This window comes from Triticum dicoccoides, chromosome 6B, assembly GCF_002162155.2.
Source record: "Triticum dicoccoides isolate Atlit2015 ecotype Zavitan chromosome 6B, WEW_v2.0, whole genome shotgun sequence".
NCBI classification, from domain to species: Eukaryota; Viridiplantae; Streptophyta; class Magnoliopsida; order Poales; family Poaceae; genus Triticum; species Triticum dicoccoides.
The window spans coordinates 575842480-575854565 of record NC_041391.1 but is presented as its reverse complement, the minus strand read 5'-3'; positions in this window follow the sequence as shown (position 1 = coordinate 575854565).

Below are 12086 nucleotides of genomic sequence, written 5' to 3'. Positions count from 1 at the left end.
ATTTCTGGATAGCATAAAATGATACTTGAATAAAAGTTTTTCAATGAAGGACCTCGGTGAAGCTGCTTACATATTGGGCATCAAGATCTATAGAGATAGATCAAGACGCTTGATTGGACTTTCACAATGCACATACCTTGATAAAGTCTTGAAAAAGTTCAATATGGATCAGGCAAAGAAAGGGTTCTTGCCTGAATTACATGGTGTAAGATTGAGTCAGACTCAATGCCCGACCACTGCAGAAGATAGAGAGAAAATGAAAGGAGTTCCCTATGCTTCAGCCATAGGCTCTATCATGTATGCAATGCTGTGTACCAGACCTGATGTGTGCCTTGCTATTAGCTTAGCAGGGAGGTACCAAAGTAATCCAGGAGTGGATCACTGGACAGCGGTCAAGAATATCCTGAAATACCTGAAAAGGACTAAGGATATGTTTCTCGTTTATGGAGGTGACAAAGAGCTTGTCGTAAAGGGTTACGTTGATGCAAGCTTTGACACTGATCCGGACGATTCTAAATCGCAAACCGGATACGTATTTTTATTAAACGGTGGAGTTGTAAGTTGGTGCAGTTCTAAACAAAGCGTCGTGGCGGGATCTACATGTGAAGCGGAGTACATAGCTGCTTCGAAAGCAGGAAATGAAGGAGTCTGGATGAAGGAGTTCATTTCCGATCTAGGTGTTATACCTAGTGCATCGGGACCAATGAAGATCTTCTGTGACAATACTGGTGCAATTGCCTTGGCAAAGGAATCCAGATTTCACAAGAGGACCAAACACATCAAGAGACGCTTCAATTCCATTAAGGACCAAGTCCAAGAGGGAGACATAGATATTTGCAAGATACATACGGATCTGAATGTTGCAGACCTGTTGACTAAGCCTCTCTCACGAGCAAAACATGATCAGCACCAAGACTCCATGGGTGTTAGAATCATTACTGTGTAATCTAGATTATTGACTCTAGTGCAAGTGGGAGACTGAAGGAAATATGCCCTAGAGGCAATAATAAAGTTATTATTTATTTCCTTATATCATGATAAATGTTTATTATTCATGCTAGAATTGTATTAACCGGAAACATAATACTTGTGTGAATACATAGACAAACAGAGTGTCACTAGTATGCCTCTACTTGACTAGCTCGTTAATCGAAGATGGTTATGTTTCCTAACCATAGACATGAGTTGTCATTTGATTAACGGGATCACATCATTAGGAGAATGATGTGATTGACTTGACCCATTCCGTTAGCTTAGCACTTGATCGTTTAGTATGTTGCTATTGCTTTCTTCATGACTTATACAAAGTTCCTGCAACTATGAGATTATGCAACTCCCGTTTACCGGAGGAACACTTTGTGTGCTACCAAATGTCACAACGTAACTGGGTGATTATAAAGGTACTCTACAGGTGTCTCCAAAAGTATATGTTGAGTTGGCATAATTCGAGATTAGGTTTTGTCACTCCGATTGTCGGAGAGGTATCTCTGGGCCTTCTCGGTAATACTCATCACCTAAGCCTTGCAAACATTGTAACTAATGAGTTAGTTATGAAATGATGTATTACGGAACGAGTAAAGAGACTTGCCGGTAACGAGATTGAACTAGGTATTGGATACCGACGATCGAATCTCGGGCAAGTAACATACCGATGACAAAGGGAACAACGTATGTTGTTATGCGGTTTGACTGATAAAGATCTTCGTAGAAAATGTAGTAACCAATATGAACATCCAGGTTCCACTATTGGTTATTGACCGAGAATAGTTCTAGGTCATGTCTACATAGTTCTTGAACCCGTAGGGTCCGCACGCTTAGCGTTACGATGACAGTTTTATGAGTTTTGATGTACCGAAGTTTGTTCGGAGTCCCGGATGTGATCACGGACATGACGAGGAGTCTCGAAATGGTCGAGACATAAAGATTGATATATTGGAAGCCTATGTTTGGACTTCGGAATAGTTCCGGGTGAAATCGGGATTTTACCAGAACACCGGGAGGGTTACCGGAACCCTCCCGGTGGTTAATGGGCCTTAGTGGGCCATGAGGGAGAAGAGGAGGGCCGGCCAGGGCAGGCCGCGCGCCCCCTCCCCCCTAGTCCGAATAGGATAAGGAAGGGGGGGGGGCGGCGCCCCCCTTTCCTCTTTCCCTCCCCCAAGTCCTAATCCAACTAGGAAAAGGGGGGGAGTCCTACTCCTGGTGGGAGTAGGACTCCTCCGGCGCGCCTCCTCCTAGGGCCGGCCGCACCCCCCCTTTGATCCTTTATATACGGGGGCAGGGGGCACCCTAGTACACACAAGTTGATCTACGGATCGTTCCTTAGCCGTGTGCGGTGCCCCCCTCCACCATATTCCACCTCGGTCATATCGTCGCGGAGTTTAGGCGAAGCCCTACGCCGGTAGAACATCATCACCGTCACCACACCGTCGTGCTGACGGAACTCATCCCCGACGCTTTGCTGGATTGGAGCCCGGGGATCGTCATCGAGCTGAACGTGTGCAGAACACGGAGGTGCCGTACGTTCGGAACTTGGATCGGTCGGATCGTGAAGACGTACGACTACATCAACCGCGTTGTCATAACGCTTCCGCTTTCGGTCTACGAGGGTACGTGGACACACTCTCCCCTCTCGTTGCTATGCATCACCATGATCTTGCGTGTGCGTAGGAAATTTTTTGAAATTACTATGTTCTCCAACAAGTCGATAGGTCGGAACCTTTCGGGGATATACCCCGCGGTATGACCCGGCCAGAAGTATGACCCGGCCGGACTAGGCGCTTCACCGATGACCCGCCGGAGGACTGGCGACTCACGGGTCTGGCGGCTCACTGGTCAGATGACTCACGGATGACCCCGACGGTGGGTCACATAGAAGACTAGGCCCAAGGCCCAGTAGGCCGGCTCATATTATGGTGGGCCGGCTTAAGACAGAAGGCATGAGGAATATTTCCTTTACGAGGAAGCAAGACCCGTACTTGTATCCGACTTGTAATTGAGAATAAGTTAGTTCTAATCCTAATAGGACTCTACATGTAAGCCGCCCCTTCAACTTATATAAGGAGGGGCAGGGCACCCCAAGAGAGACAAGCAAGAAGCAAGATACAATCTCTAGGGCTAGACTCAAAGAGTTGGCTTACCAGCGACTCCCTTATGATCATAATGAGACCTAGCCACAAACAGCATGTAGGGTTATTATCAGATGATGTTTCCCGGGGCCCGAAGCTGTCTAAATCTTTGTCTTGTGTTGCGTCTCTCGATTCCGCCCAACCCCTCTCAAGCTACCACAATAAATGCGTTGGCCTCGCGACTAAGTACTCACGCTAAGGACATCTGCCGTGACAATTCCACGACAGTTGACGCCCACCGTGGGGCCTGTGCATGGTGGTGTTGAGGTCTTGAAGGGATTTTTTCTAAGGGATCGGAAAGCTCACGATTAATCGGATGGGGAAGAACCGGCGCAATCGAATCTACATCGTCGATGAGCAGCCGGCTATTTGAGCATGAGCAAAATTATGAGCAAGAGATTTTAGGGTTATACGTGCTATGCGGCCACCGCACGCACCATGGAAATCCGCCGAGTCCAAGTTGAAAGAAATTCTGACTACGTCGCTCCAAGTCCCAAGGAAAGTCCATAGCAGCAACAACAGGCTAAGAAACAATATGCAATGTTGTTTGCTGGTAAAAGAAAAGGAAAGGAGCGCTTTACGTTAGGATCGGCTACCAGATCCGAATTCTACTTGATGTTGATCCCAGTCTAACAAGACAAAAAACAAATTGGATGGCTGCCTAATTAAGCCGTGTACTACAGGTATTCACACGATTTCCAAAGCTCAGAGTCACGTGGGAGACCAAAGTACTAGTTACTTGACCAAAAATGAATTGAAGACACGGTGGATTCATATGAGTACTAGTTGAGGGCTACTAGTAAGGTGAAAACTGCGTTGTCTATTGGCCGAAGACCTACCCCGCGCTGTCAGTGTTGAGCTGCATCAGGCCTTCGTGACTGAGCCGCCACCGGCTTCCATTACCGCGGCCGCATCGCCGTGCCGTTGTTCCAGGAGTCGCTGTCGTGCTCGCCACTGCTGGATCCTATCGAGCCGCCGCTGCAGCGTCATGTCCCCGACTCACCTCAAGCGGGCTGAACTGTTCCTGCCCCCTGCTGCTCGCCTTGGCCCCCGCCGCTTCATGCTGTGACAAGAGTCGCCGGCGCCAACACGGCGCGCCAAGCCCACCACATCGCCGGCTCACTTCGCCTCCTCCGCGACCTCGTCCCATCGCTGACCCGTCGCTGCTATGAGCTGTTGCGCGGGCTTATGTCCACAGCAGGCGGACCATCTAATGCCAACCATTGCCTCGTGCAAATGCATGACGAAGATGCCAAGTCGCTGCACCCGCTCCCTGGGCGTCCCGGGTTAGAGACAAATATGGGAAAAAGGGAAGGAGACGACGACAAGGATTCCAACGGGAGTCAACCGAGTTGACCGTCACCCGGAAACGAACGGAGACACGGCCTCCGCTGATGCACCATCACTACTGCGGCCAGATTGCCGCGGGCCTCGACCATAGCCGCGCCTGGCTGATTCCGCTGTCCCCACGGTCGCGTCAGGCCACTTCTGCCTGTGCCGAGCTGCCAGTGCGCTTGACCTCCTCCGAGCCGCCAGTGCGCCTTGCACCAACGACGACCTCGCCCCGAGCCGGCTGCTCCACCTCCTGCCGCGCTCACACCAGCTGCCATCCAGGCGTTCCATTGCTTGATGGAGAAAAGAAAGGCAAAGAAGGAACGGTCATGTAGAAGCCTATGGCACTTCAAAAACAATCATCAGTAGCAGTCCGTCAAGCGTGGAAAGGGCAGTAACAGAGGCGTCGCGCATTAAAAAATTCATCAGCGGTAGCCCACAACGTCCCGGTTGTTTACATGGTTTGCTGGCCACTGCCATCTCCACTTTCAGATACAGAAGGAGTCAGCATAATTTCTGTTTATCACTTCTCCTCAAAGCTCAATATCCAAGGAGATAGCAACGGGAGTAGTACTACTCTAGTGCCAAAGTGTTATCCAACAAAATCCAGCATTATTTAACACCAGTATCCACGATCATCCGACAAAAAAATACCAGGTGCTATCTTTTTTATATATGTTATCATTGCATATTAAATTGTTTGAGAACAATTACTCTGGTCTGTGTTATTTTTTTGCAGGACTATTATTCGTTACAAAGATGTCGCAAAGGGTGTGCGTCAATATTATTTTTTGCACTAGCGCAGACGAGAGAGTCATCACCCCCGCTACATCAACGCACGCAGTTGACTCGTCGTCCGCGCTCACGGCCGATTCACACGCGTCTGCGCCGGTTCCAACGCGGCGGTCTACTCGCGCGTCCGCACCGGCTTACAACACCGCAGCCGACTCATTTACTATCCGAACGAGTCAGGTGGTATCCATCTAAAATATATTTTATTGGCACATGTTGTTTTTGTCAAAGAACAAGTTTATCTTTGCCTTGGTCTGCAATATTGTTTACGCAGGGCAATTATTTATGACAAAAAGTGATATTATACCCCGGGGGCTACAATGGTATGACTCGGCAAAATTAGCTAGTTTCAATGAATTCAAGAACTCCGGGTCATTGAAGGGAAAAATAACTCGAGCCCCGAAGATTACTGCTAGATCGATGAAAATTTAAAAGTCGTCAGAAGATTTCCGGCTCAAAATAAGGACTCTGGTTTAAAATCCGGTTCAAAAGCCGGCCAGGGTAAATTTGTCCCTCACAAATTTTTTATGCTCTCAAATCCGGCTCAAAATCCGGCTCAAGGTAAATTTGTCCCTCACAAAATTTTGAAGCTTTCAAATCCGGTTTAAAGTTCCGGTTCAAAAAGAATTAATTTCTCGCAAGTTCGAGTTCTAAGAAAAATTAAAGGTTGCCAAAAAGAACTTGCTGCCATGATGCGTGGTTCAAACATAGGTATCCTGCCTTACGGCTTATCTTATTATGGTCACTTGGGGGCTTCCTGTTCAAACATAGGTCGTATTCGAACCAAAGAGAACATAACTGTCGAAACCCTTTTGATCGGCACACTACCAAACTCACTAGGGGGCTTCTTGATCATATCCAAATCATAGATTAACCTCTTTTGGGTCTGACGTGGACCATATTCGAATCAGCGTCGTTAAACAACTCTTAAGGTCATTTGGGGGCTTCCTGTTCAAACATAGGTCGTATTCGAACCAAAGAGAACATAGATGTCGGTACCCTCTTGATCGGCAACTCCAAAGCCACTGGGGGCTATATGATCGTATTCGAATCTTAGGTCAACCCCTTTGGAACGGTTTTATTATCGTATACGAATCAGAAGCCTTAAGTTTTTTAAGTCTTTTTTGCGAACAATTTTGGGTTTGACTTGAGACATTTTTTGGATTATATCTCAAATTTATATAAGTGTTTTATGCTTAACCCGGCTTGACTTTTGACTATGAGTCGCCAGCTTATGACAATCATCATCTATGTGGAAGCATTGGCTTCTAAAGATTGGGTTATCACCCTTATTGCACAGGTCATGTAAACCGGCAGTACAAATTCAATATTACAGTGGTTATATGTGAGGTATTATGACCCGCCCTGCGGTAAACCGCCAAGGGTTCTTGTGATCTACTTGTGTGCAGGGTAAGACTACATTTCAGTGGTTACCCGCCCTGGCCCTTGATGTTAAGTCGCCAAGGCATATGTTGTTTAAACTCTGTGCAGGATTTGCAGAATTGTGCTTATATAAATGCTTTAGTCCAAGCTCATCACTAAAATTGGTGTCTCAAAAGGGTTATCAATTATTGATTTTCTCAAGGGCTATAGGCCACCAGGTTACAAAAATTTCGGCTTATAATGAATGTGCATTAAGTCGTCATCGGCCAAGAGCCGCCAGGTATTTAAACTCCGGATTTACTTGTTGTTGTAACGCCCCGGATTCATTGCGCCAGGTGTCTGTCAGTTATTCGCCGTCGTTGCCATGTCATTTGCTTGCGTGTTGCATTTTGACATGTCATCATGTGCATTTCATTTTGCATACGTGTTCGTTTCATGCATCCGAGCATTTTCCCCGTTGTCCATTTTGCAATCCGGCACTCCCATGTCCCCCGGCGTCTCCCTTTTGTCTCTCGTTGTGAGCGGGTGTCAAATGTTCTCGAAATGGACCGAGTCTTCCCAAGCGGCCGTGGTATAGCACCGGTAGACCGTCTGTCAAGTTTCGTGCCGTTTGGAGGTCGTTTGATACTCCAACAGTTAACCGGGTAACCGTAAAAGCCCCCTTCTCTTTGCAGCCCAACACCTCTCCAAAGTGGCCCAAAACCCAGCAAACTCCCCTCCATGCTCTCGGTCGTTCGATCACGATCGTGTGGGCAAAAACCGTGCTCCATTTGGACTCTCCTAGCTCCCTCCACCTATATAAATGTGTCTCCCCCCGAAATTCGCGGATGAATCCACCCCTAACCCTAGCCTCTTCCTCCTCCCGCCGCTGGACGCGTCCACCCCGCCGCCGGACACGTCCGTGCAGCCGCTCGCAGCCACTCACAGCGTGCCACGCGCCCCACAGCCCTCTCCTCTGCCGCCGGCCCGCGCGGCCCACGGGGAGCCCACCCGGGGCGCCCAGGGCCCGAAGCTGCCACGACCGCAGCCCGCGGGCGCCCGAGCGCGTGCTGCCGCTCGCCCCCGACCGCTCCTCCTTGAGCGCTCAACCCCGCCACCTTAACACCGGCGTCCAGCGCCGCCGCACCGGAGCTCAGCCGCCGCCGACGACCTCCTCCAGTAGGCCAGCCCCGTCGGCCATCTCTCCTCCCGTCTGCGCTCTCTCTCTCTCTCTCTCTCTTTCTCTCTCTCTCTCTCTCTCTCTCTCTTTTGTTCTCTCGCTCCCTCACGCATCTCTCTCCCTCTCACCTTGACAGGAGCATTCATGGCTGCCCCGATCTCCGCGCTCGTGCCGCCCCAAGCCTCCTCTCTGCCAAAAATGGATCCGCGGTGGCCGACTCTGTCGGAATCCGGCTGGGCCCCATCGGATCGGGCCGTCCCCTCGCCCCCATGTCGCCAAAACTGCCGCTGCCATGGCCTGCTTCTTCCTCCAGCGACCTGAATCTCGTTTTCGCGCTGGTAGTATTTCCACTAAGTCCCTCTTTTCCTACATTCTGGTGTCCCCTTTGACATGCCAAATATCCCTGCATACTGCTCCGTTTCGTGCATGTAATATGTCATATTGTTCGTCTCAACGAGTACTTCATTTCGTTCCATTGCATCTTTTTCATTTGAGCTCATCTTGATGCCCGAAATGCTGTTGGAAGAGGGCTATGTGATGTTAGTTCCAGATTCTTATCATAACTAGCTCTTTTGTCATTTTTGCCATGATTGATGTGTGCATCCTATGAGGTTGATGTCTACATGTGTTTTGATCTATGATATGCCATCTTTCCAGGAGTGTATGCCATGTATTTCTGTGATCAATGTGGTGACTAGCACAAGCATGTAAACTAGGCCTCGTGATGTTGCTGATTTCAGTCCCTGTTCTGCTGTTATTTTTATGCCATGTAAACTTGATGCTACAGAGAGATCCATGCTTATTTTGAGATACTTCAGTAAGGATGTTTTGTACATATGGTTATGCTCTATCCATTCATGCCCCTGTTTGCAATTATGGAGTACTATAGCATGTCATTTTCGTGCTCTACTTTTGCTTCAAAATGTTTCCTGGCAGATTGTTTACATATTCAATTTTGCCAAGGTTGTTGTAGTTGATCCTTGCATGCAATGAACTTATTCTTGACTTGGTTTGTTTCATAAACATGCCTTCTTACTATTGATTGCCTTGCCATGCCATGTAATGCTCTGTGATGAGTGATTCAAGCTCACCAACATGCCTACTTATTGTTGTTCCTGCCAAGTTTGAATCTGTCATATAACTTGCCATGTTTACATGGGTGCCATCATATTTTCTGATCCTTTTTGGCTTATGGTCAGTAAGGGACTTTTGTTCTATGCAATTAGTAGATCCGTGCCATGCCTTTGCTTGCCATGATAAGTTCCTATAACATGTTGTTTGATAGCTCTAAACATTGCAACCTGATGTTATTTCTGCTAAAGTCTGAAGCTGTAATTATTTGCAATCTTGCCATGTGTGTTTGAGCATGTTCTAGTGATTTCTGGAGATAGCTCAGTGTTCATGTTTTTTTATGCTTTACCTGTACATCATGTCCATGCCCTTTGTTTTATTGTTGAGGTCCTGTAGCATGTTGTTTTGATGCTTGCAATATGCCTAGTTGCTGTTTTGGACAGATTGTTGCTATAACGTGTTTCATGTGTGTGTGTTGAACAGTTGCTCCGTTTTGAGTGTGCTCTATATGAAACTTGATTGATTTTGCATGTAGTTTCATATTATCATGTTGAATCCTTGTTTTGAGGTGTTTTCTTGATGTTTGGATGCATTTTGCATCAATGCCATGTTTAACTTGTTTTGCTCATATCTTCTAGGCCGTAGCTCCGAATTAAATGAACTTTATATGTAACTTGACTAGAATCTCGTGTAGATCATCTTGGTGCATCTTAACTTGCTGTTTAACAACTTGAACATAAGGTTTATTCATATCTGGACCAATTTCGAAATCTGCATATGAGGACTTACCGGAATTGTCATATGTTGTTTCCGGACTCATTTAAACTTGTCTTGATGTGTTGTTCTTGTTTCCATCATCTCTTGCCATGAGTAGCTTCATGTAGCTTTGTCATGCATCATGCTTGTTGTGCATCATGCCTTGTTCATGTGTGGTGTGTTTACCATATTGTGTGCTTCTTCTCGATAGTTCCCGTTTCGTTGCGATCGTGAGGATTCGTTCGTCTACGCTTGGTTCTTCTTTGTGGCTTCATCCGTTCATCTTCTTCGTGGACTTGTTCTTCGTCCTAGCGGGATTTCAGGCAAGATGACCGCTACCCTAGATCTCACTACTATCATTGCTATGCTAGTTGCTTCGTTCTATCGCTATGCTGCGTTACCTATCTTTTGCTCATCAAGCCTCCCAAATTGCCATGAACCTCTAACCTTTGACACCATTCCTAGCAAACCATTGATTGGCTATGTTACCGCTTTGCTCAGCCCCTCTTATAGCATTGTTAGTTGCAGGTGAAGTTTGAAGATTGCTACATGGTGGACAGGATTTTGTTGGGATATCACAATATCTCTTATTTAATTAATGCATCTATATATTTGGTAAAGGGTGGAAGGCTCGGCCTTATGCCTGGTGTTTTGTTCCACTCTTGCCGCCCTAGTTTCCGTCATACCGGTGTTATGTTCCCGGATTTTGCGTTCCTTACGCGGTCGGGTGATTTATGGGACCCCCTCGACAGTTCGCTTTGAATAAAACTCCTCCAGCAAGGCCCAACCTTGGTTTTACCATTTGCCTCACCACCACCTACATTTCCCTTGGGAGTAATTAACCCGAGGGTCATCTTTATTATAGCCCCCCCGGGCCAGTGCTTGTCTAAGTGTTGGTCCAAACTAGAGCACCATGCGGGACCATCCCTTGGCAACTTGGGTTACGTCGGTACCTGTACGCTTAGCTTATCCAGTGTTGCCCTGAGAACGAGATATGTGCAGCTCCTATCGGGATTGTCGGTGCATCAGGCGGTCTTGCTGGTCTTGTTTTACCATTGTCGAAATGTCTTGTAAACCGGGATTCCGAGTCTGATCGGGTCTTCCTAGGAGAAGGTATATCTTTCGTTGATCGCGAGAGCTTATCATGGGCTAAGTTGGGACACCCCTGCAGGGTATAATCTTTCGAAAGCCGTGCCTGCGGTTATAGGCAGATGGGAATTTGTTAATGTCCAGTTGTAGATAACTTGACACTTGACTTAATTAAAATGCATCAACCGTGTGTGTAGCCGTGATGGTCTCTTCTCGGCGGAGTCCGGGAAGTGAACATGGTTTCTGGGTTATGTTTGACGTAAGTAGGAGTTCAGGATCACTTCTTGATCATTACTAGTTGACGACCGTTCTGCTTGCTCTCTTCTCGCTCTTATTTGCGTATGTTAGCCACCATATATGCTTAGTCGCTGCTGCTGCCTCACCACTTTACCCCTTCCTTTCCCTTTAAGCTTTGCTACTCTTGATAACCATGGTAATGGGATTGCTGAGTCCTCGTGGCTCAGAGATTACTACAACGACAGTTGCAGGTACAGGTTTTGCGATGATCATGACGCGAGAGCGATGTTTGCTTGTTTTGGAGTTCTACTTCTGCTTCTTCTTCGATCAGGGGATAGGTTCCAGGTCGGCAGCCTGGGCTAGCAGGGTGGATGTCGTTTGAGTTCTATTTGTGTTCCATCCGTAGTCGGATGTTGATCTCTTGGATGAGGATGTTGTATTCATGTGGCATTGTATGCCTTATGTATGTATCCCCATCTATTATGTAATGTTGATGTAATGATATCCACCTTGCAAAAGCGTTTCAATATGCGGGTCGATCCTTGGTGGGACCTTCGAGTTCCTTTTGGATAGGGTCGCATATTGGGCACGACAAGTTGGTATCAGAGCCTCGACCGACCTTAGGAGCCCCCTTGATTGATCATGTAGTTTGGCCGTTGTCGAGTCTAGAAGAAAACTGTTTTCGGAGTCTAGTTATATCGGAGAGTAGGAATTCTTTTTACTACTCAGCCTCTTCGTCGCTCTGGTAAGGAATCTTGACGTAGGTGTTTTGAATTACTCCTCTTCCCTTTCAAATTTTCTTTGGGTTCACGCAGTTGGTTTTCCGATCGTTGATTCTCGGCTCTTTTCATCCGGTGCTTTTCTCATCAAGTTGACTCGAGCCTCTTCACCGTTGCCAAGTTCAATCCCCAGTTTGCTATCAACGAAGTTATTTCTCTATCCTCAATTGTCTTCTTTTCCCACCCACCCACCCCTTTTTCATCTCGGAGTCCGAGTTCGTAATCGAGTATCCATCCTACTCGTGCGGAGTCTTTGCTTTCTTTCTTCAATGATTTCAACCGGTGTTATCTCTTCAAGATATTCCTCGATTTCCCCTTCCAAGTTACCTTTGTTTTCCCGCCCTCCCACCCTTTTTCTTCCCG